The 22,217-nt window shown below is 41.5% G+C and overlaps 1 protein-coding gene across 3 annotated transcripts in view; it reads right to left on the bottom strand.

Moving 5' to 3' along the window:
* Positions 1–22,217, bottom strand: part of pde4d (phosphodiesterase 4D, cAMP-specific) — a 464,086-nt gene that overhangs the window by 108,672 nt on the left and 333,197 nt on the right. The window lies entirely within an intron of this gene.

Genomic DNA, 22,217 nt, shown 5'->3' with positions numbered 1-22,217 from the left:
TGGTTGTCTGTGTCTATGTGTCAGCCCTGTGATGACCTGGCGACTTGTCCAGGGTGTACCCCGCCTTTTGCCCGTAGTCAGCTGGGATAGGCTCCAGCTTGCCTGCGACCCTGTAGAACAGGATAAAGCGGCTAGAGATAATGAGATGAGATGAGATTAATGGCATTTAGCAGACACTCTTATCCAGAGTGACATACAGCATACCCAGAGCAACCTGGGGAGCAGTTGGGGGTTAGGTGCCTTACTTAAGGGCACTCTTGCTGGCTGAGGGAATCAAACCAGTGATCTTTTTCAGCCCCAAACTGCTTCTCTAACCTTTAGGCCATGGCTTCACCATGGAAGCCATTTTTTTCTCATTCATATTTATGTCCAATATTTCTGACAGAAACAAAGCGTCATGGTGGTGTAGTGGTTAGCACTGTTGCTTCATAGCAAGAAGGTTCTGGGTTTGAATTCAGTGATCAACAGGGGCCTTTCTGTGCGGAGTTTGCATGTTCTCCCCGTGTCCACGTGGGTTTCCTCCGGGTGCTCCGGTTTCCCCCACAGTCCAAAGACATGCAGGTTAGGCTAATTGGTGGCTCTAAATTGACTGTAGGTGTGAATGTGAGTGTGAATGGTTGTCTGTGTCTATGTGTCAGCCCTGCGATGACCTGGCGACTTGTCCAGGGTGTACCCTGCCTCTCGCCCATAGTCAGCTGGGATAGGCTCCAGCTTGGCTGCGAACCTGTACAGGATAAGCGGCTACAGATAATGAGATGGACGAATATATATGCTTTGTACAGGTGATTGTGCATTAATAGTGCTAAAAACAAGAATTGTGATAAATGAAGATAACAACTGTGCTATTTAAACTGTGCAAATTTAAATACTTTATCTATTAGTGCATTTTTATCCCTTCATAGCTACATTTACTATTGTGAAATAGCAGCAAAACAAGTTAGTTCCTGCCATCACTTCCATCATAAAACCTATAAAGAGTTGTTCCATCCCCAGCGTCCCTTTTCCTCCTCTCTCATGAAGTTAATGTTCCTGAGAAACCACAACTCTCTCAGTGAAAACTGTTCAGACTGACACTGGGGATTCCTTCCATAAATGTTAAATAAACATCTCCATAAACAACTGCACAGGTTTTTAAAATCTGTGATTTGGAGTGCCTGCTATACACATCCCTGAGTGAGTCGTTCCTATAGAGACAGTATATCAGAACCAGCGCATTAACGTCACCCGTGCTGTTGGACCTCCAATCAGAGCTGCTGTTACAGAACATTATACAACACTTTCTGAGCAATTCAACAGTGTCGGTGTATAACGGCATTTAAGAAATTATTCTGATTTACCCTGCAGTGTAAACAAAGCCGAAGACTGAAAGGGACCGAATCTCTTGTCTAAACATGACAGAATCTGATTTTATTTTGCAGATTAACCCTCTGCTGTATCAAGATTACTGCTTGTATTATCCAGTGAGCAGCTTGTCCACTGGAGCAACTTTAACTTATCCACATGTTTATTGGTTTTAATATCTAGTATACTGAACATGTGATATTTGTGGACATCTGGGTTCTTTCAGGCTACAAGTCTCTTGACGATAATGACAGATACAAACACAAAACAGGATCAAGGAAAAAAAAAAAACCTTGAAACCCTGAATTAAGCAATGTGCGAAATGTGAACACAGTTTGAAAAGTTAGACAGATACACCACAGAGAAAAACTAAAAAGAAAAGTGGCAATTTTTTGTGTGTGTTAGAGGGAGGATGGATGTGTGTTAGGACACATGTTAAGTTAACAAACAGAAGAAGGTTAAAGGTCCCATGGCATGAAATTTTCACTTTCTGAGGTTTTTTAACGTTAAAATGAGTTCCTCTGACCTTCTTAAGTCACCCCAGTGGCTAGAAATTTCATAATGTGTAAACCAAACTATGCCCAACATTTGAGAATGGCGCGTCAAAACGGCGCGTTGATAAGCTCTTCCCTTTACTACGTCAGCAAGGAAGATGATCCCCACGCCCCCCCTCTGGATTCCCACCCACTGTATGGATTGCCCCGCCCAGTTGTAGTGAGGAGACCATAGAGGACACAACAACATGGCATCACCTAAGCGAGCGAAACATGGAAATTGCGCTGTACATGGATGTGACAACACAGAAAAGAGTCTGTTTTTACTGCCGACGGGAGAGCCCCTGAAGACGCAGTGGCTTAATTTTATTTACTTCAATAATACGCCGTCGAGTCTACCTAAGACGGTGTATGTTTGTCGGAAGCATTTTCCTGAGGAATGTTTCCACAACTTGGGACAGTACAGGGCAGGTTTTGCACATCAACTGTCACTGAAGCCTGGGTCCGTACCAAGCATCCCTGCCGCATCAGCAACAAACACCGAACAAGTAAGTGTATAACTGTTAAGTCGTTTTGCCGTGTTTTAAAATCGGTGCGTTAACCTAGCAATGGCTACATTAGCTGTGCAGCTAACCGCTTCCTGCAGTTAGCCAGGTAATCTGCGCTACAAAACTAAAGAGCATGCAGCATGCTCTGTTAAACTGAGTTTAGTCTGGAAATTGACTGTAACTTATGAGCTTATGTTTGACTATTGCTCCGCAATGCATGTCTTCTGTTGGATAAGTGATATGTTGCTGTAGTTGCTGCTTCTATCCTCTTTGGTTATGGAGTGCGTGTTCAAGCCTAGGGTATTATACGTTCGTAAACTACCACTCCGAACACTCTCACTCTCTGTTCTCTGTGTCACGTTGAGTTTATGAAAGGAGTCCGAGGGAGAACGGGGTTTTGTCTTAGCAGCGTGGCTACAGGCGCTGATAGCAGCGAGTATGTGTGCGCGCAGCTTGGTCAAGCCCCTCCCCCTCCCCCCATGGCCCGCCCCCACCCTCTACCCTTCCCCGCCTCCTGCTTCTCATTAGCAAAACGACGCACTGGGAAAAGTGCTGAAATGGGGCTTTCTCCCAGGAGGCTATATTTACGTGCCGAGGGTTCATTTCGAGAAAGGCTGTGGATATAACATCCGGAAGCCTCCACGAGCCCGTTTAAAGCATCAACAAACCACCATGCCATGGGTCCTTTAAGTGATCGATGCGAGAAGCTCTCCACTGTGTCCTATGAATTTGTGCTTGTGGAAACTCACAGCTCTACAATCATCTCCCATGTCAACGTTCTGACACTGAACCACATTTGCAGCCTTAAAAACAACACCACAAAGACAGATTTTTCATTATAACGAGTGAGATCTAAAGCAATGCCACCCCGACTAAGCCTCAGGAACCAGTAAGACTCTTTCATGGTGACGCAGAACCACAAGAAAAACTCTCATCTGTTAGCAGCCTGCGTCACCCAACTGCTGACAAGCATGTGGTGATGTTTACAGTGTTGGTTGACGCATGCAACACTGAGTCTGGGGAAATAAGTGGCGAATGACAGCGACATTTGAAACAGAAATCTGGGAGGGTCTCCAACATCTGTGTGATAAGATTAGTAGAAATCTGCAAGACTGTAGATAACCAGCTTCAGGTCTGTTCATCAGGTAGGTGTTATCGCACTTGTCCTGTCCCTCTTCCACTGATACCATATTAGTTTTCTTTTTGTACTGACACAAATGTTTAAAAAAAAAAAAAAAAGCCAGCAAGACCATGGGTGCCAATACTTTTGAAATTTTCAGTTGTGTCAATTTACATTATAGGCATTTAGCAGACACTCTTATCCAGAGCGATGTACAGCATACCCAATGCAGTCTGGGGGTTACTTCAACCATTCCTGCTGGTCCAGGGAATTAAACCAGCAACCTTCTGGTCCCAAAGCTGCTTCCTTAACCATTAGGCTAACATGGTTACGATAAAACGCAATAAAAATACACTGCAAATAACTAATGTAAAAGTGATATTTATACATGCCTTTCACATTAACTCCTAACATTTTTTATTGTATTTAAATTCCTGACTGTAAACTTATTTTATATACAGAAATCATTACTACAAACTACACCAAGGGATAATGATCTCATTCACAAATGGTCTGCAGGTTTTTATTCCACCCAAGCAGCAGTTTAAATCACTTGATCATTCATTCATTCATTCATTCATTTTTAGTAAGCGCTTTATCCTGGTCAGGATCGTAGTGGATCCGGAGTCTATCCCGGGAACACTGCTCTTGGTCTTTAGTTGGCTATTTCTTCTCTTATGGTCCGTATTAATCACGCCCGGACTTCCACGGATGTAGAAGGAACAACTGCAAATGCGGAGTGACATTCAAAATTTGTGCTGCTGCTGTTGGGTTTCCAAAGTTTGATCCAAAGGTTTAACCCATAACCCTTTCTTACAGAACAAGAACAATGCAAAAATACTATTGTTCTGACTTCCTGTCTCATCACATTTCTTATGATCCAGTTTTATGGCTAGATAGTGATGATGTCAGCCTAGTAAACAAGCTACTTCTCACAACTGACTAAATGATTTCATTATGTTAACAGCAAATCTGGAAAAAAAAAAAAACCAACAACTCATGCATGGTTACTAAAGGTCAGAACTCCTAGGCTTCCATTTTAACCAATTATTTCATTCTAATGTGCATTTAAAACTCAAACCTATCTGTCCTGCTGCATTTCCCCCCAGATACAGATAAAGCATAGACAGACATTCAAATTGAACACTTCTACTTGATCCTGAAAATAAAGGCGCTACCATAGAACTGTAATATGCAGCTAAATAAACGCACTCTACTATTAGGCTGGATGAAACCCTGCAGCCATACTGACCCTGTTCAGATCAGACTGCACACCATCCTTCGATATGAAACGCCATGTATGACCCATAAAACAGGAGTCCGCAAAACACTGTGAAATGAACAAAGTAACCTTTAACACCTTGGTTTTACCTCTCTTCGATGCGGTACTGTGATGTGGTCTGGTCGAATGCAGATGCGAGTAAGTTGGAAAGGTTCTATCGTTTGCAGAAAACAGGCGCACATTCGATACTAAAGAAGAAAATCACGGATGAACGTTCTGAAGTCCTTTTCAGAAAGCTAAATTGTTGAAAGATGGAAATGTAACGAATGTCTGATGGTGTACAAATGTATGAAAGGGCTTCAACCAGAACACCGATGTAAAATTTTTGTTAAAACCTCTGATGTACATAATTATAACAAGAGTAACGAACAATATTCATATCGTGAACTCAAAATCAGGAGTTTTGCTTTTTCAGCTGTCGTGTTATATAGTTCTCTGCCTGATGATGTTAAAAACTCTGAGACGACGAAGAAATTTAGAATGAACTATTGGAAACACTTTTCTGGTATTTAGATATATTTTTATAAATGGAATATAATTATTAAATCATAATTTTGTCTCACTGTAGTGTATATTACTCATTTTATATATTTTATGAATTTTATAATGTAGATATAGATGATTAGCATAAGTTTATACACATCTCCAATGGAAACCAGCATTGGCTGAGTGGATCTTGTGTTTAATAAAATCTATCTATCTATCTATCTATCTATCTATCTATCTATCTATCTATCTATCTATCTATCTATCTATCTATCAAACTTATCTTTTAGGAAGCAACAATCTGATGGCTGCCATGTGACATTGCCCTCTTGTGTTCAAAAGAAGAAACAGCTTCACAGCAATAAAACATGACATGACTTTCTAAAGGAAAAGCAATTTAAAAAAAAAAAATCAAAACTTAAACTTCTCAAAACTTTGATGATGAATCTTACAGAAGGTTACTCTTTCAAAGACGTGCAAATACAAAGCCTTTAAAAAAAAAAAAAACTTTCCAGTTCCATGTGCAAATCTCATCACAGAGAATTGAACTCAAATACCTGTTTGATAATCAGACACACAAATATCTCTCCATCTATACTGCAGAATGTAAATGGGTGATGTAGGCATGCGTACCTGTGAGACTTAAAGTAGCGTCTCCTTTTCTTGCCTTTAGGAGAGCTCATATTTAGAGCTAGTTGCCATCAGGCTAACAGAGACAGACTGTCTGGGCTGCTGTACCTGCGCTACACTGAAATACTCTGACCTAACTCCATGGTTGTGTGACAGCCATGCACGTCACTATCCCTTGACCTCTCTCCATAATCCCAGCAAATCCCATGTCCTTATTTGGTCTAGAGTGGTCTAAGAACAGGGTGGGTGTTCCCGTCTCAACTCGTACGTGCATCAAATACATGTGAAAACAGCAGCAGGAAAAATAGACAGTCACTGTCCTGACTGCACTTGCTTTGGCCACAGAGTTCACTTCATGACTTCGTGATCTCCATGTACATGCATCATTAACAGTTTGGGAAATGGTAAAAAGCTTGAAAATACATCAGAATTAAAAGACTCCTGTACGAAACAGAATTATATACATTATATTAAGTGTGGACTTATTTACTCAGCACTATTTGAACATTATTCTCTACTGAAAATCCTGTGTGTGTGTGTGTGTGTGTGTGTGTGTGCACGCGCCTGGGGAAAAAGGAGCTCTCGACTAATACAAAGCAATACAATGAACATTATGATATAAAACAGTGAACATTAGTGTAACATAATTAAAGGTTGCGATATTGATAAGATCCAGAGCAACTCAGGCCAGGATAAAGTGATTACTAAAGATGGATGAATGAGTTTTAGTGTTTAAAACTATGAGTGGGTAAAATGACAAATGTATCATACAGGGGGCTGCAAAAGTAGGTATCCAGTAAGGATTATTCCAGTATTACCAGTATTATAATAGTGGTGCTAGGTTTCATTTAATACTAACATTTTGTGCGAACGTTTTGTTTTTCATTACTTTTGCAGCCCCCTGTATAATGATATTTAAAGACGTTTCGATAAACCCATTTCCAAAAAAGTTGGGACGCAGACTAAACTATAAACAAAATCAAAATGTGATGATTTGCAAATCATGGAAACTTTATATTTCAGTAAAAATAGTACAAAGACAACATATCAAATATTAAAAACTGAGAGAGTTTATTGTTTTTTTGAAAAATATATGCTCATTTTGAATTTTATGCCAGCAACATGTTTCAAAGAAAGTTGAGAGAAGGGCAGGAAAAGACTGGAAAAGTTGTGTACTGCTAAAACAAACAAACAAACAAACAAACAAACAAACAAACAAACAAACAAACAAACAAACACAGGTGGAAGACCTCACAACTAATTAAAATCTCTGCACAGGGACAAGGCCAAAAACCAACATTGGATACCTGTGATCTTCAGGCCCTCGGGAGGCACTGCATTAAAAACAGACGTGATTCTGTCGTGGAAATCGCTGCACAGGCTCAAACACTTCTGATAACCATCGTCAGAGAACACAGTTCGTCACTGCATCCCCAAATGCAAGTTAAAATTCTACCATCCAAAGAAGAAACCATATATAAACAATATCCAGAAATACTGCCACCTCCTCTGGGCCCGAGCTCATTTACGATGGACTGAAGCGAAGTGGAAAACTGTCCTATGGTCTGACGAGTTGAAATTTGAACTTCTTTCTGGAAATCGTGGACACCATGTCCTCCAGGCTAAAGATGAGAGGGACCATCCGGCTTGTTATCAGCACACAATTCAAAAGCCAGCATCTGTGATGGTATGATGGTGCATTAATGCATATGACATGTGTAGCTTCCACATCTGTTAAGGCACCATTAATGCTGAATGATACAGTATATACAAGTTTTGGAGCAACATGCTGCCATCCAGATGAAGGCTTTTTCAGGGATTATTTCAGCAAGACAATGCCAAACCATGTTTTGCATGCATTATAAGCATAGCTCCATAGTAAAAGAGCCCAGGTGCTAAACTGGCCTGCCTGTTTATGAAACGAACATTATGAAACAAAAAATATGACAAAGGAGACCCCAATGTGTTGAGCAACTGAAATTGTATATCAGGCAACAATAGGATAACATTTCTCTTTCAAAACTACAGTAATTGTTCTCCTCAGTTCCCAAACGTTTACAGTGTTATTAAAGTGCCATTCCACCATTGGATGTATTTTTTTGGCATAAAATACAATATATTTTATGACAACATGACTAGACAGAGAAATCTTTTAGCTTCAAAATGATATATCAAACATAATTTTTTGACAACGACAAGTATATTAATTTTGCGACCAAAGTCACCTACCCTTTTAATTTCCGCGCGGTAGTGAAACGTGACGTCATCGGCAGGTTCCCCTTCTTGTGTACCACGTCACGTGTGACATGGCACAGATTATCAGCAATGGCAGATAGAACGCGATTGTCAGCTTCGGAAAAGAAGCGAAGGAAAATAGCAAGTGATGCCCAAAGGAGACGGTCGATGGTGAATATCGGCACAGCAATCGACAAGTGGAAATCGCGTTCTATCTGCCATTGCTGATAATCTATGCCACGTCACACGTGACATGGTACACAAGAAGGGGAACCTGCCGATGACATCACGTTTCACTACCGCGTGGAAATTAAAAGGGTAGGTGACTTTGGTCGCAAAATTAATATACTTGTCGTTGTCAAAAAATGATGTTTGATATATCATTTTGAAGCTAAAAGATTTCTCTGTCTAGTCATGTTGTCATAAAATATATTGTATTTTATGCCAAAGAATACATCCAATGGTGGAATGGCACTTTAAAAGTAGAGGTGATGTAATACAGTGGTAAACATGCCCCTGTCCCAACTTTTTTGAAACGTGTTGCTGGTATCAAATTCAAAATGAGCATATATATTTTTCAAACAACAATACAATTTCTCAGTTTCAGCAAATATGATATGTTGTCTTTGTACTAGTTTCACTGAAATATAGGGTTTCCATGATTTGCAAATCATCGCATTCTGTTTTTATTTATATTTTACACAGTGTCCCAAATTGTTTGGAAACAGGGCTGTATAATACAAATATGTATTATGATATCCATTATAGGTTTGCTAACAAACTACCAAAAAATAAAAATAAAAATTGTAGTGATGCATTAAAAAACCTGTTAAAACTGAGTGATGTTTTTATCTACAAAAATAAAGTTCCGGCGGCACAGTGGTTAGCACTGTCGCCTCACAGCAAGAAGGCCCCGGGTTCGATCCCAGTAGCTGGTGCGGGCCTTTCTGTGCAGAGTTTGCATGTTCTCCACGTGTCCGCGTGGGTTTCCTCCGGGTGCTCCGGTTTCCCCCACAGTCCAAAGACATGCAGGTTAGGTTAACTGGTGACTCTAAATTGACCGTAGGTGTGAATGTGAGTGTGAATGGTTGTCTGTGTCTATGTGTCAGCCCTGTGATGACCTGGCGACTTGTCCAGGGTGTACCCCGCCTTTCGCCCGTAGTCAGCTGGGATAGGCTCCAGCTTGCCTGCGACCCTGTAGAACAGGATAAAGCGGCTAGAGATAATGAGATGAGATGAGAAAATAAAGTTCCTGAAAAATTCCATCAAGGTTTAAAGGTGCAATAGTCAATATTTTCCTTCAAGAACAAATGATATGGAAAAGTATGTAGAAATTATAAAAAATATTTAAAACCTCAGAACAAGTGTATTACATTGCTGGGGGGGGGGGGGGGGGGGGGGGGGGGTATATTTTGGAAAAAATGCCTTCCAGTCAGCATGTTTGTTTGTATGTGGATTGGCTTCCTGTCAGTCATTTTATAGACACGCCCCCAATGCCCCTTTAAATCTTCATAAATCATTATGATGAGAAGTTGCACATTTAGAGTTGTAACTTGGTTTTCACGCAATTGAATGTCCAAGTGCATTTGAAACTGATATCATGACAATCCTTGCTAATGGTAACTCTAGTTAGCAATGCTAACTCTATTTGACCTCTCATTGAAATCTTACCCAATGCACCTTTAACATTTTACAATTTTATATATTCAGTACAAACTTCTAACATTCAATCAGCTACTTTCAATTAGTTTGTAATTGATATTTAAAATGTATTTAGCAATTTAATGACAATATACAGTATTGTCACATACCGTAATTCATCACAACACTGCATTTGCGTGTTGAATGTGCCGAGGTAGGAAATGACATCATTACAACTTGCACATGCATGCTTACAAAGCCCTGTGAATATAACATTAGTTATGTGGAAGAATATATGTCTGCTGTCTGACTGGTACAAGGGTCAGAAGGCCAGAGCACGGCAATAGAACCGAAAACTGACTGCCACTCCGACTGTGTCCCTGATGTTAGCGGTATTTTTCTCAAAGAGCTCATCATCCAGAACCAGGCACCAGGTAAATGACTTGCTGCCTGACCTAATGTTCCTGGTAGATTAGAATATGAAACAGGAGCCTGAGCTGAGAAGTGAAAGAGAGACGCTTCAATCACTCGATCCTTTTCAGGACTTTAGCGTAAAGGTTAGACAGGGACCTGGTTGATCAGAACACCGTGTTCACCTCTGAAAGGTACCTCCTGAACCTGTGTGAACTTGAAACAAGCCATTAAACTGGGATTAGCGCAGGTACAGTACATAATGTACAGCATTAAACAGCACTCGTATGACCCCAGGAGAAGAAACTAAAGCCACTTCACCATCTCAGCAGCAGAATGGAAGTACGTTCCTCCTGGAGTCTTGGCAGAAAAAAGTTCTCATTTAAAGCTAGTGAAGAAAGCCATGAGCTATTTTCAGCACTTCAGCTTCCTAGCTTACATATTATATTTTTCGGTTCTATATTTGTGGTTCTCTCCCGTAAATCATAGACACGTATCTCGTTGTTTTCATTTTCCTTTCTTCCCAAAAAACAGCAGTGTGTCTATAGAACATGAAGTCCTGACCATCAAGTGGAGAACCTGCACTACGGCATTTAACAGTTATTCCACGAAATCGAGTCGTACGTGAGCTGGTAGCCGATGAGGTGTGTAGCGCCGAGTTGGCTATAAGCCATATACGACAAGATTGAGTGGAATAATTATTTTATTCTATCCACATTCACTGGATTTTGAGAAACAGAGCATTTTTATTTTTATTTTCTGCAAATTCGATAAATAAAAATTTTGTATAAAACGTCAGACAAAATCATTTCCGCTTAGAATGTAAACAAACTGGTGAAATGACCGTAGCAATTTGTGAAAAATGCTATAATAATAATTCTTGAAAAATAAAAAAAGATATATGTTTTTACCATGAAATACTTTTATTCCATATTTTGTTGCGCTTTTTATTTTTTGGGGTTTTCTTCTTCTTCTTTAGGTTTTTTTTTATTTTGGCGGTTGGTAAACCAACTACAAGGTGCATTACCGCCATCAACTGGGCTGGAGTATGGAACAGAAGATACTGGGGGAAAAAAACCCACCCATATTCTTTTAGCCATTTCTGTTTCTTTTAAATATTTGATAATTTGGGGGGGTTTGTTTTCGAGTAGAGTTTTTATTTCATCCTTGGTTGGTTCAGCAACATACGCCGCCATTTTGTTTTTCTCTACTCACGGTATATGAGCTGATAGCCTAGTAGAAGAGTAGCCAATCAGAGTAAAATGGTATACGCTTCTTCATACTGACCACAAATAATTAACTAGCAAATTTAATTATGTCCTACTTAAATTTTCCTTTAAAAGCGCTTTAATTCTTATAGTATTCTTTAATTCTTAATAATTTATGGTACACTTGATACAAAACAGAAAATGAGCTATTGTGCAATTGCTGTATTTATGCAATCCTGTTTCAGAATGAAGGCATTTAAACTTTAACCGCAGGAATTTGTGTAAACACTCAACATAAAACTGAAGCACTAGGATTATAATGTAACTCTGATTTAACTGCACTCACAGACCTATTTGACTGACTGAAGGTGATATGACTGTCAGCCTAAGAAAAGATTTCACACACTGCATCCTGCACTGAATATTACTGTGAGAAGTAATATAATATATAGTGATATTGAAACTGTGTGATGGGGTGCAATGGAACACAGATTATTACTCACAGAGGCTTTTATATACAATAGGTGCATCGATGAGACAGACTGGCATCTATCCAGTGTGTATTCCTGCCTCATGCCCAGTATTCCTGGGATAGACTCTGGATCCACTGTGAGCCTGACCAGGATAAAGCAGTTACTGAAGATGAATTAATGGAAACAGGTTTATACCAGGGTGGCACAGTGGTGTAGTGGTTAGTGCTGTCGCCTCACAGCAAGAGGGTCCGGGTTCGAGCCCCGTGGTCGGCGAGGGCCTTTCTGTGCGGAGTTTGCATGTTGTCCGCGTGGGTTTCCTCTGGGTGCTCTGGTTTCCCCCACAGTCCAAAGACATGCAGGTTAGGTTAACTGGTGACTCTAAGGTGGTGTTTACATTAGACTGTATCAGTGGATCATCAGATTAACGTTTTTAAAACGATTCGCGTGCACACAGCAACGCCAATACACGATTTGCATGCACACAGCAACGCCAATACACGGATATGCTAATCACATGACTAATTAGACGGCACGTCACATGATCCCAGTGCATATCGGGCATGCGCAAGTCACTCACCACTTGCAAGTGGAAGGATGGCAAGCGAACACCTTCTCCAGCAGATAAACACACCTGGCTGTGATGTTCATGTTCTCACTGAGTTTAAGCGCCTGAAGGAGGTAAATAAGTTGAAATGTGTAAATAAACCTCAGTGGGGCTCAGTGCTTCCTCCTGCGCTCCAAATCACTCCGCCCTGAACAGCGAGTGCCCTCTGGAGGGTGCGCACTCCGGCCCTGCACAGCTCACAGAGCGCACGAGCAGTGATTCGGGACTGAGCCACTGTGTGTGTGATCCCAACGCCAGCGAATCAGGAAGGTGGGTGTCACAGTGACGTTGTCCAATGACGACGTCAGCTAGAGCTCAGCACTGCGTTTCCTCGTTCCTCAATGTTTACACAGCACCGGATCAGATACGAACTGGGTTGAATACGTGGGCCCTGGCGGATTCAAGTTGTTCCGCCTGTGGAGTCGTTTCCCGGCGTTTTAATGTGCACGGACAGTGCATCCGTGACGAAAACGAGACGGATACGGTCTAATGTAAACACCACCTGAATTGACCGTAGGTGTGAATGTGAGTGTGAATGGTTGTCTGTGTCTATGTGTCAGCCCTGTAATGACCTGGCGACTTGTCCAGGGTGTACCCCGCCTTTCACCCGTAGTCAGCTGGGATAGGCTCCAGCTTGCCTACGACCCTGTAGGACAGGATAAAGCGGCTAGAGATAATGAGATGAGATGAGGTTTATACCATACATTGTCATTTCTGCATTTACTAGAGCTACAGTACCAGTCAAAAGTTTGGACACACCTACTCATTCATAGATTTTTGTGTATTTTGAGTATTTTCAAAACTGTGAAATAACATTTGGAACATACATGGAATTACACTCGCTGGCCACTTTATTAAGAACACCCATCCACCTGCTGTTTTATGGTGTTCTCTAATCAGCCAATCCCTGGACAGCAGCACAAAATCACGCAGATACAAATCAAGAGTTTCAGTTAATTAAAATTGTGATCTCAAAGTGTGACTTTCTTTCACTGTCGCATGGGTGTTGGTCTGAGCCAGATGGACTGGTTTTTCCAGAAACTGCTGATCTCCTGGGGGTTTTCACCCACAACAGTCTCTAGAGTTTACACAGACAGAATGGTGCGAAAAAACAAAAAAACACTGAGTGAGTGACAGTTCTGTGGGTGTTGTTGATAAGAGAAGTCAGAGGAAAATGGACAGATTGGTTCGAGCTGCCAGGAAGGATATAGTAACTCATAGCAACTCTTTACAACCGTGGTGAGCAGAAAAGCATCTCAGCATGCAACAGCAGAACACCATGTTGGGTTCCGCTCCTGCCAGCCAAGAACAGGAACCTTAGAATCAACAAGAAGTTCCTATTAAAGTGGCCAGTGGGTGCATATGGAACAGAGACTAAAGCCAACAACCAGCAGTGTTAACACCCCCCCGTGATAGTTTGATTTGCTGTGTTCATTCAGGCTGAACTGTGACTCGGGCGTCTTACAGTTAGGTGTCAAAGGAGAACTGAAGGCAAATTTTTTATTATCAAAATTCTATTTCTCTCATTTTATTAAATATCGGAATGCATTTTTGATAGCTGTTTTGTCACTGCTATAGCAAGTTATGAGTGTTTGAAATATGCTCTGTAATATATCAGTCCATATGTCAAAGCAATGGCCGTTAACAAGATTCATTGAGACCTGTGCGAGACATCGTAGGATGGAAGTAAAACGTACAGCGGAAATCAAAGTGCCAACGTTGTCAAAAGACGCGCGCGCCCTCTTTCGAATGCTGACGTAATCAAGCCGGAAGTTTTGTTTGTTTTGATAGCAATCAGGAAAGTTTGAAAAAAGTAGGCAGTAATCGTCATTTAAACTCGTTTTTGTGCAAGATTTCGTTTGGAAAACAGTTTTCAAAATGCCGGCACTGACACCTGGCTGACACTTCACGTTTCGAAGTCTCGCACAAGTCTCGTGAAGATCGCGCGGATAAGCGGCGCCCGCCGTGGACCTAACGAACTAAATTCAACACGGCTAAAAACCGAATAGGCCGATAAGTATAATATTTAATTGCAATTAGTTGCCAATACGAGTCACGATATAAGGTTACTAAAACCGAAAATGTAATTGAATAACATGTTAATTAAGAAATAAAGCGAGTTTAAAAATGACTTCAGTTCTCCTTTAAGCCTGACAAGTGCAGGTGTTTAAAATGGTTCGTCACAAACATTCTGTCAGAACGTGCTTTTGTACTCAGGATAAAGTGTGTTATAAGAAAAACATTATGAAGTTTAAACATGTTAGATGCCTGCCGCAAACTATTTGTGTTGGATGAAGACGTGAATTATTTGATGCTTTATTTGATCATTATTATTTGATTATGTTTAAATTGTGGGCGGCACGGTGGTGTAGTGGTTAGCGCTGTCGCCTCACAGCAAGAAGGTCCTGGGTTCGAGCCCCGTGGCCGGCGAGGGCCTTTCTGTGCAGAGTTTGCATGTTCTCCCCGTGTCCGCGTGGGTTTCCTCCGGGTGCTCCGGTTTCCCCCACAGTCCAAAGACATGCAGGTTAGGTTAACTGGTGACTCTAAATTGACCGTAGGTGTGAATGTGAGTGTGAATGGTTGTCTGTGTCTATGTGTCAGCCCTGTGATGACCTGGCGACTTGTCCAGGGTGTACCCCGCCTTTCGCCCATAGTCAGCTGGGATAGGCTCCAGCTTGCCTGCGACCCTGTAGAAGGATAAAGCGGCTAGAGATAATGAGATGAGATGTTTAAATTGTTTGAAGTAATTTTCTCTCTGCACTATTATAATTAGCCTGTTTTAGTGTTTTAGAATTACATTTGTTTGTGTGTGTTTGAGAGACTTGTGAGAAGAGATGTGGTCATAACTCTTGACCCCACAGGTCAAAAGTTTGGGCACCCCTACTCATTCATAGGTTTTTCTGTATTTTGACCATTTTCTACATTGTAGAACACTGAGACAGCAAAACTATGAAATAACACATGGAACATATATGGAATGATATGTGTTAAACAAAAAAGTACTAAAAAAACCAAAATGTTTCATGTTTTAGATTCTTCAGCGTATCCAGTGTTTACCTTGATGACGCTTTGGTCACTATTAGCATTATCTTAACCAGCTTCATGAGGTAGTCACCTGGAATGCTTTTCAGTTAACAGGTGCCTCGTCAAAAGGTAATTAGTGTAATTTCTTGCCTTCTTAATGTGTTTGAGATCAAACAGTAAATAGTAAATAATAAAAATACAGTAAACAGCCCTATTCCATAACTGTAGTAATCCATATTATGTCATGAACCACTAAACTAAGTAAAGAGAAATGACATCCATCATTACTTTAAGACATGAAGTGACTTCTCATCTCATCTCATCTCATCTCATTATCTCTAGCCGCTTTATCCTGTTCTACAAGGTCGCAGGCAAGCTGGAGCCTATCCCAGCTGACTACGGGCGAAAGGCGGGGTACACCCTGGACAAGTCGCCAGGTCATCACAGGGCTGACACATAGACACAGACAACCATTCACACTCACATTCACACCTACGGCCAATTTAGAGCCACCAGTTAACCTAACCTGCATGTCTTTGGACTGTGGAGGAAACCGAAGCACCCAGAGGAAACCCACGCGGACACGGGAAGAACATGCAAACTCCGCACAGAAAGGCCCTCGTCGGCCATGGGGCTCGAACCCGGACCTTCTTGCTGTGAGGCGACAGTGCTAACCACTACACCACCGTGCCGCCCCACATGAAGTGACTTAATTCATAAAAATAAAGAAAAAAACCCACTGAATTAGAAGGCATGTCCAAACTTTTGACTGCTGCTGTCCATGTACCCGTAACAGTTGTAGAGTATATGCACAATCGATTTGTTACGGTCATGAAGAAATTTCTATTAGTAAATATTGGAAAGTGAAAATCACATTCAGTTGATAAACAACAACCAGAACAACTAAGATATTGATAAAAATATGGATTTACATGAGTTTCTGTCAACAGAAATTATTACCAGACATTATGGTTTATCGATATACAGTATATTTTATATTAGTATAAATACAGAGGTGATTATAGGAGATTCGGATTATTTCTCGATCACCTCCAGCGACTCAGCAAAATGGCAGCCAATCGGTTTGTCACCGTAAGTGAGGAAGAATTACGGATTATGAAAGAAAATGCTGTTCCTAAAAAGCACTAAAGATTGCTACAAAATTTGGTCTAAAACTATTCAAAGGTAAGGTGGAATTGTGATTTATTTTATCGATTTCAAAACAAGCCCTGTGATGACCTGGCGACTTGTCCAGGGTGTACCCCACCTTTCGCCCGTAGTCAGCTGGGATAGGCTCCAGCTTGCCTGCGACCCTGTAGAACAGGATAAAGCGGCTAGAGATAATGAGATGAGATTTCAGAACAAAGGATTTTATGTGAGTCGGCGTAGATAAGTAACACAATTCTGTGCGCATTACAATTGCATGACGCTTTTGAAGATTGAAAAATTAAATATGATTTTTTTAAAATTTATTTTTAAACTAATCACTGGTGTATCAGACTGGATATCAACTAAAAGGGGTGTCCGACAAGGCTGTGTATTGTCACCACATTTGTTCAACTTTTACACGGAGATGGTCAGGAGGGAAGCAGATATAGAGAGTCTTGGAAGTGTTACTTGAGGTGTTATTGGATCAGTAACATCAGATATGCTGACAACACTGTACTGTTAGCGACCAGTGAGGCAGAGTTACAACAGCTACTGGACAGGGTAAGAGAAACCAGTGAAAGTTATGGTTTACGACTGTATGCAAAAAAAGACAAAATTACTGATAGTGAGCAAAACACCTGAAACTAGAAAAGCACTCAGAGAGCGCAGACCTCCGCCAAGAATCCTTTAAAAAATTCCGGGATCCAGAAGGTGATCTGGATCACCGCCAAAATTTAATGGATTGTTACTTGTGGCCAGTCACACCTCTGGAAAAAAATTCAGAGCAATCCGTTCATAACTTTTTCCGTAATGTTGCTAACAGACAAACAAACAAACAAACAAACAAACACTACCGAAAACATAACCTCCTTGGCGGAGGTAATAACTAGAATGCATTTCCGGAGAAAATGCGAAAGTGTGCTTGCTCAGGTGCGCTGCCATGGTGACCCGGCAAGAGAGGCGACCGCATGCCCACACGACAAGTTTTGTGTCAACACGCGAAAGTTTGGCCAAGACATAAGGCGGATTCTCATACGGAGATGACAGGCTGGCAAGGTTCTTTACAGGGGCATCCCAGAGCATCACTAACATGAAAATTTAGATGTAATTCTAAATCCGTAGAGATATGACCCAAAACACGTTTTTGCTCATTGTGGCGCCCCCTAGTGGCCAAATGACACCAAATTTGATGAGGCTACATGAACTGGTGCTGAAAGTCATCTCAACAAATATGGTCTTGATATGTCAAAGCGTTTCTGAGATAGGAGCCAAAATACGTTATTGCTAATTGTGACGCCCCCTAGTGGCCAAATGACACCATATTTGATAAGGGTAATTTGGATGGTGTCCAAAGTCATGCCACCAAATATGGTCTTGATATGTCAAATCGTTTCTGTGATATGAGCTCACTTCCTGTTTGGTGGCTTCGCCATTGATTTTGATTGGCTGCCACGGGCGAATGCTTCGATGTATGAGAGCAAAACGAATAACATTCATTAAGCATGGACTGGAGATCATGTGTGCCAAGTTTCGTGATGATCAGACAAAACCTGCGGCCAGGGTCACTCCACCTTCACTTTGGACAAAATTAAAAATGGCGGAAAATCTAATTAGGCGGAGAATAACGTCATAGGGTGCGTTGGAATCGTCTAGCTCCAAGAACTCCAATGGCACCAGACTTATGAAACTCAGACATACGGATCAAAAGTTACGTGCATGAACGCATGTAAGACTGTGATCAGTTGGTGGCGCTAGAGCGTGAGACATACCAACATGAAACTTGATGAAATCAATTAGGGTCCACTCCTCTATCAGTGTACCAAGTTTCATGACTTTACACCTTACGGTTTGGCCTACAGAAGGAAAAATCTGTTTTTTGCGTCGCGCGCACATTCATTTCAATGGGGAAAAAATTAATCCTTTAAAAAAATCCGGGATCCAGAAGGTGATCCGGATCACCGCCAAAATTTAATGGATTGTTACTTGTGCCCAGTCACACCTCTGGAAAAAATTTCAGAGCAATCCGTTCATTACTTTTTCCGTAATGTTGCTAACAGACCAACCAACCAACCAACCAACCAACCAAACAAACAAACAAACAAACAAACAAACAAACGCACGCTACCGAAAACATAACCTCCTTGGCAGAGATAACAAAGCTACCATCTGGAGAGATTGTGAAAAAGAAGGTGAAACTGAACATAGGCGGAGAACCAATAGAAGAAGTGGAACATTTCTGTTATTTGAGGAGTGGTGATATCAAGGACGCCTGATGTGAGGAGGTGGTAAAGGGCAGGATCATGAAAGCTACGGTGCAGTTTGGGAAACTAAGAAAATTTCTGACGAACCCGAAACTCAGTATATCAACAAGGAAAAGGATGATCATCTGTTACGTATGGTCAGTTTTGCTATACGGAGTTGAAACATGGACACTAAACAAGGATTTGACGAAAAGACTACAGGCTTTCGAGATGTGGTGCTGGAGAAGAATGTTAAAGATCGGTTGGAAAAGGAAGTTGAGCAACGAAAGAGTTCTGGAAATGACCAAAGAAACGCGTAGGCTGATGGATACCATCAAGAAGAGAAAAACGGAATACTCTGGACACGTGATAAGAAACAATGAGTTGATATGTCGAGTAGTGGAGGGTAAAATCAGTGGAAAAAAGGCAGAGAGTAGACAAAGATGAATGTACTTGGATGATATGTGTGATTGGATAAGACAAGGAAGCAAGAGTAACATCATCAGGATGGCGAAGAATAAGGGACTGAGAGTGTTATGACCTTCAACCTTCTCGGATGAGAAGATGAAACCAGACCTGACCCGACTGGTGTATTTATAATAAAACAATTATCTGCTTCAGGCTCAGTGAATATCAGTGAATAATAACCTCGACTTCGGCGAATAATTGTTAATTACGGTATAAATATAGAGGACTTCACTGTGGCACAGCCGATAGCTATACCACCCCACAGCTCCCAGGTTCGACCCTGAGCTCGGGTTACTGTGTGGAGTTTTGCTTGTTTCTCCGCTTCTCTGTGTGGGTTTTCTCGTGATTCATTCCACCTCCCAACATGCCCGTATATGGTTTGAGTCTGCTACATTGCCCCTAGGTGTTAATGAGTGTGTGAATATGCGTTTGCATGGTGCCCTGCCATGGACCATGGTGTAAAATGTGTTCCTGCCTTATGGCCAGTCTTTCCGGGATGGACTCTGGATTCACCGTGACCCTCACCAGGATAAAGCAGTGACTTAAAAAAAAGTTAGAATGCCACTGGTATAGGGTGTATTCTGTTGCACTGTTCGCAGTGTGCACCTGGTCATTCCTTGCATTGCCAGACTGCACTTCCTGTTCTCAGTTTGCTCACTGACCCTAGTGTTTTCCACCCTTCAGGATTGTGAATAGATGACTTGCAACCACGTGTGCATCCACCATGATGGTGGGTGGATAAACAAAGCAACTAGGACGGCAGCCGCTGAAAGCGTGTCTGTAAGCAATGCTGAATTTTCTCAGTATTGCCATGATTTGAACACTTGAGTGAAGATTTCATAGAAAGAGAAGATAGATATGTGTGGGTTTGACCCATATTATTTAACAAAAGTCAGACTTTTCTGAAGATAAGACACTTCTACTAACCATCGAGGACCCAGATATCGCGTTCTATCTGGTTTGGCTGCTGAAGAATTAAGTCTGACCTTGGCCAAAACATAGCCCATTTTCTGAGCAGGTGCCCAGTCTGGATTGTTTCTATCATATAATTTTGCTGGCGCTCCTCGAAGCGAAATGGTAATGCACGTGTTAAAATTATAACAACAACTGAGTGAACCACGACAAGAGAACGCTCATTTTATAGCAAAATTCTAGCAACACGAAATAAAACTCTTCCATGATATTATTGAGAAAGCGTTTGAATCTCACCTGAGATAAAATGATTACTGAAAACACGAGCTGTTTTGGTTTTAGCCTCTGTTAGATCAGCCCTGCCGATGTTGTTCGGCCGTGCTCGTCTCCTCTCCGTACTAAGCCTCAGAGTTTCCTCACCCTCTTTCCGAATCACGGTTGGAATTCTAATAAATCGGAACGTGCCACGGTCACGAGTACTGTTGTGACCACAATTATATACAGCGCAGAGATATGGCAGAGCTAAAAGAACACTTAAAGCAGCAGAGGTGGGTAGTAACGCGCTACATTTACTCCGTTACATTTACTTGAGTAACTTTTTGGATGAATTGTACTTGTAAGAGTAGTTTTAATGCAGCATACTTTTTACTTTTACTTGAGTACATTTGTGACCCCTCACCGAATCCAGGGACACATGTCGGCCGAAACGAATCCGAGATAATCACAAAAGAAGCTTTTTTTTTCCGAAATTTGTGATTTTTGTTTTTTTCCATCATGTGCAAGTTGAGATCTTGAAGAATGCAATCAGTATTTCAGATAATAGATTGTTTTGTTGGAAAAGCATACATTTTTTGTTGCAAATTGTCTCGTTTTTGTCAGGACTGTAGCCTGCTGGGGGGTGTGGGTAAATTACCATATGGGCCATTCACATGATGATTTAAGTCATTTGTTTTTTTTTCCGCGAATCAGCTGTATGATCCGAGCTGAGCGCATGGCTACTTAACTGCATACAGGCGTGTGATTTCACTATGGAATGAGTTACTAAACAGAGCGCAGAGGAGCAGAAACACTGCGAAGCAAACAGACACTCGGTATTTACATCGGAGATCACCATTTCTAGCAAAAAAACCGCAACCTCGTTTTCCAGATTGAATGGAATACTTGAATGATCGGATGATACACGGACCGTTCTAGGACTACATGATTCCATCGGAGGCATTGGTGTGTGCAAGGCGCCGTTTCTCTTTCTGATGGGGTAAGTTTATTAATCTAAGGCTGTGTGGTTATTTTTGCATGTAACGGAGAGTGTTGTGGTTTGGTTAAGCCTAGGTCACAACCGGACGTACGATTTTTTGGACGTGTGATTTTTGGCGTTTCCCAAATCACTGCTTTTTTTTTTTTTGTTCACGGAGAAAGACGCGCGTTGGCCGTAAGTTTGTCTTGCAACCTGAAAAAAACGTAAGCGCCCGTAGAGTTTGTTTGACATGACAAAGAACCTCTGCGGCCGGTCTCCGGCTCGAAAATCAGCACATCACACGCGCGCTCTCGTGCTTTTCACACGCGCTCTCGTGCGTTTCATGCGCGCTCTCCGTGTGTTTCTTGCGTTTCTTGCATCTAGACCGGCCGTAGGAGCGCGTACTGTATGGCCGGTTGTGACCGAGGCTTTACATGAAACTAGTGTTGTGTTAGTTGTGTCATCATCGTGCTATCTTTCTTTCTTACGGTGTGAGTAATTTTTCAACCACAAAACGTTAAAGTATACTTTAGGACTTATTTTTGTACTTCATAATTGTGTTGGGCATACTTTGCATGGAAGGAAAATTGACGTGGTGATCTTTGTTTACATGAAAGTAGTATCGTGCTAGCTCGTAGGGGGTAGGGCTTTCCTTAATGTCATGCAAATGAGCACCATTATGTGCTGCACCCAGAGTAGCTGAGATGGAAAACTTTG

Source organism: Neoarius graeffei, chromosome 10 (assembly GCF_027579695.1).
Source record: "Neoarius graeffei isolate fNeoGra1 chromosome 10, fNeoGra1.pri, whole genome shotgun sequence".
NCBI classification, from domain to species: Eukaryota; Metazoa; Chordata; class Actinopteri; order Siluriformes; family Ariidae; genus Neoarius; species Neoarius graeffei.
Note: the sequence above shows the minus strand (reverse complement) of the source record. Positions and strands in the feature narration are given on the sequence as shown.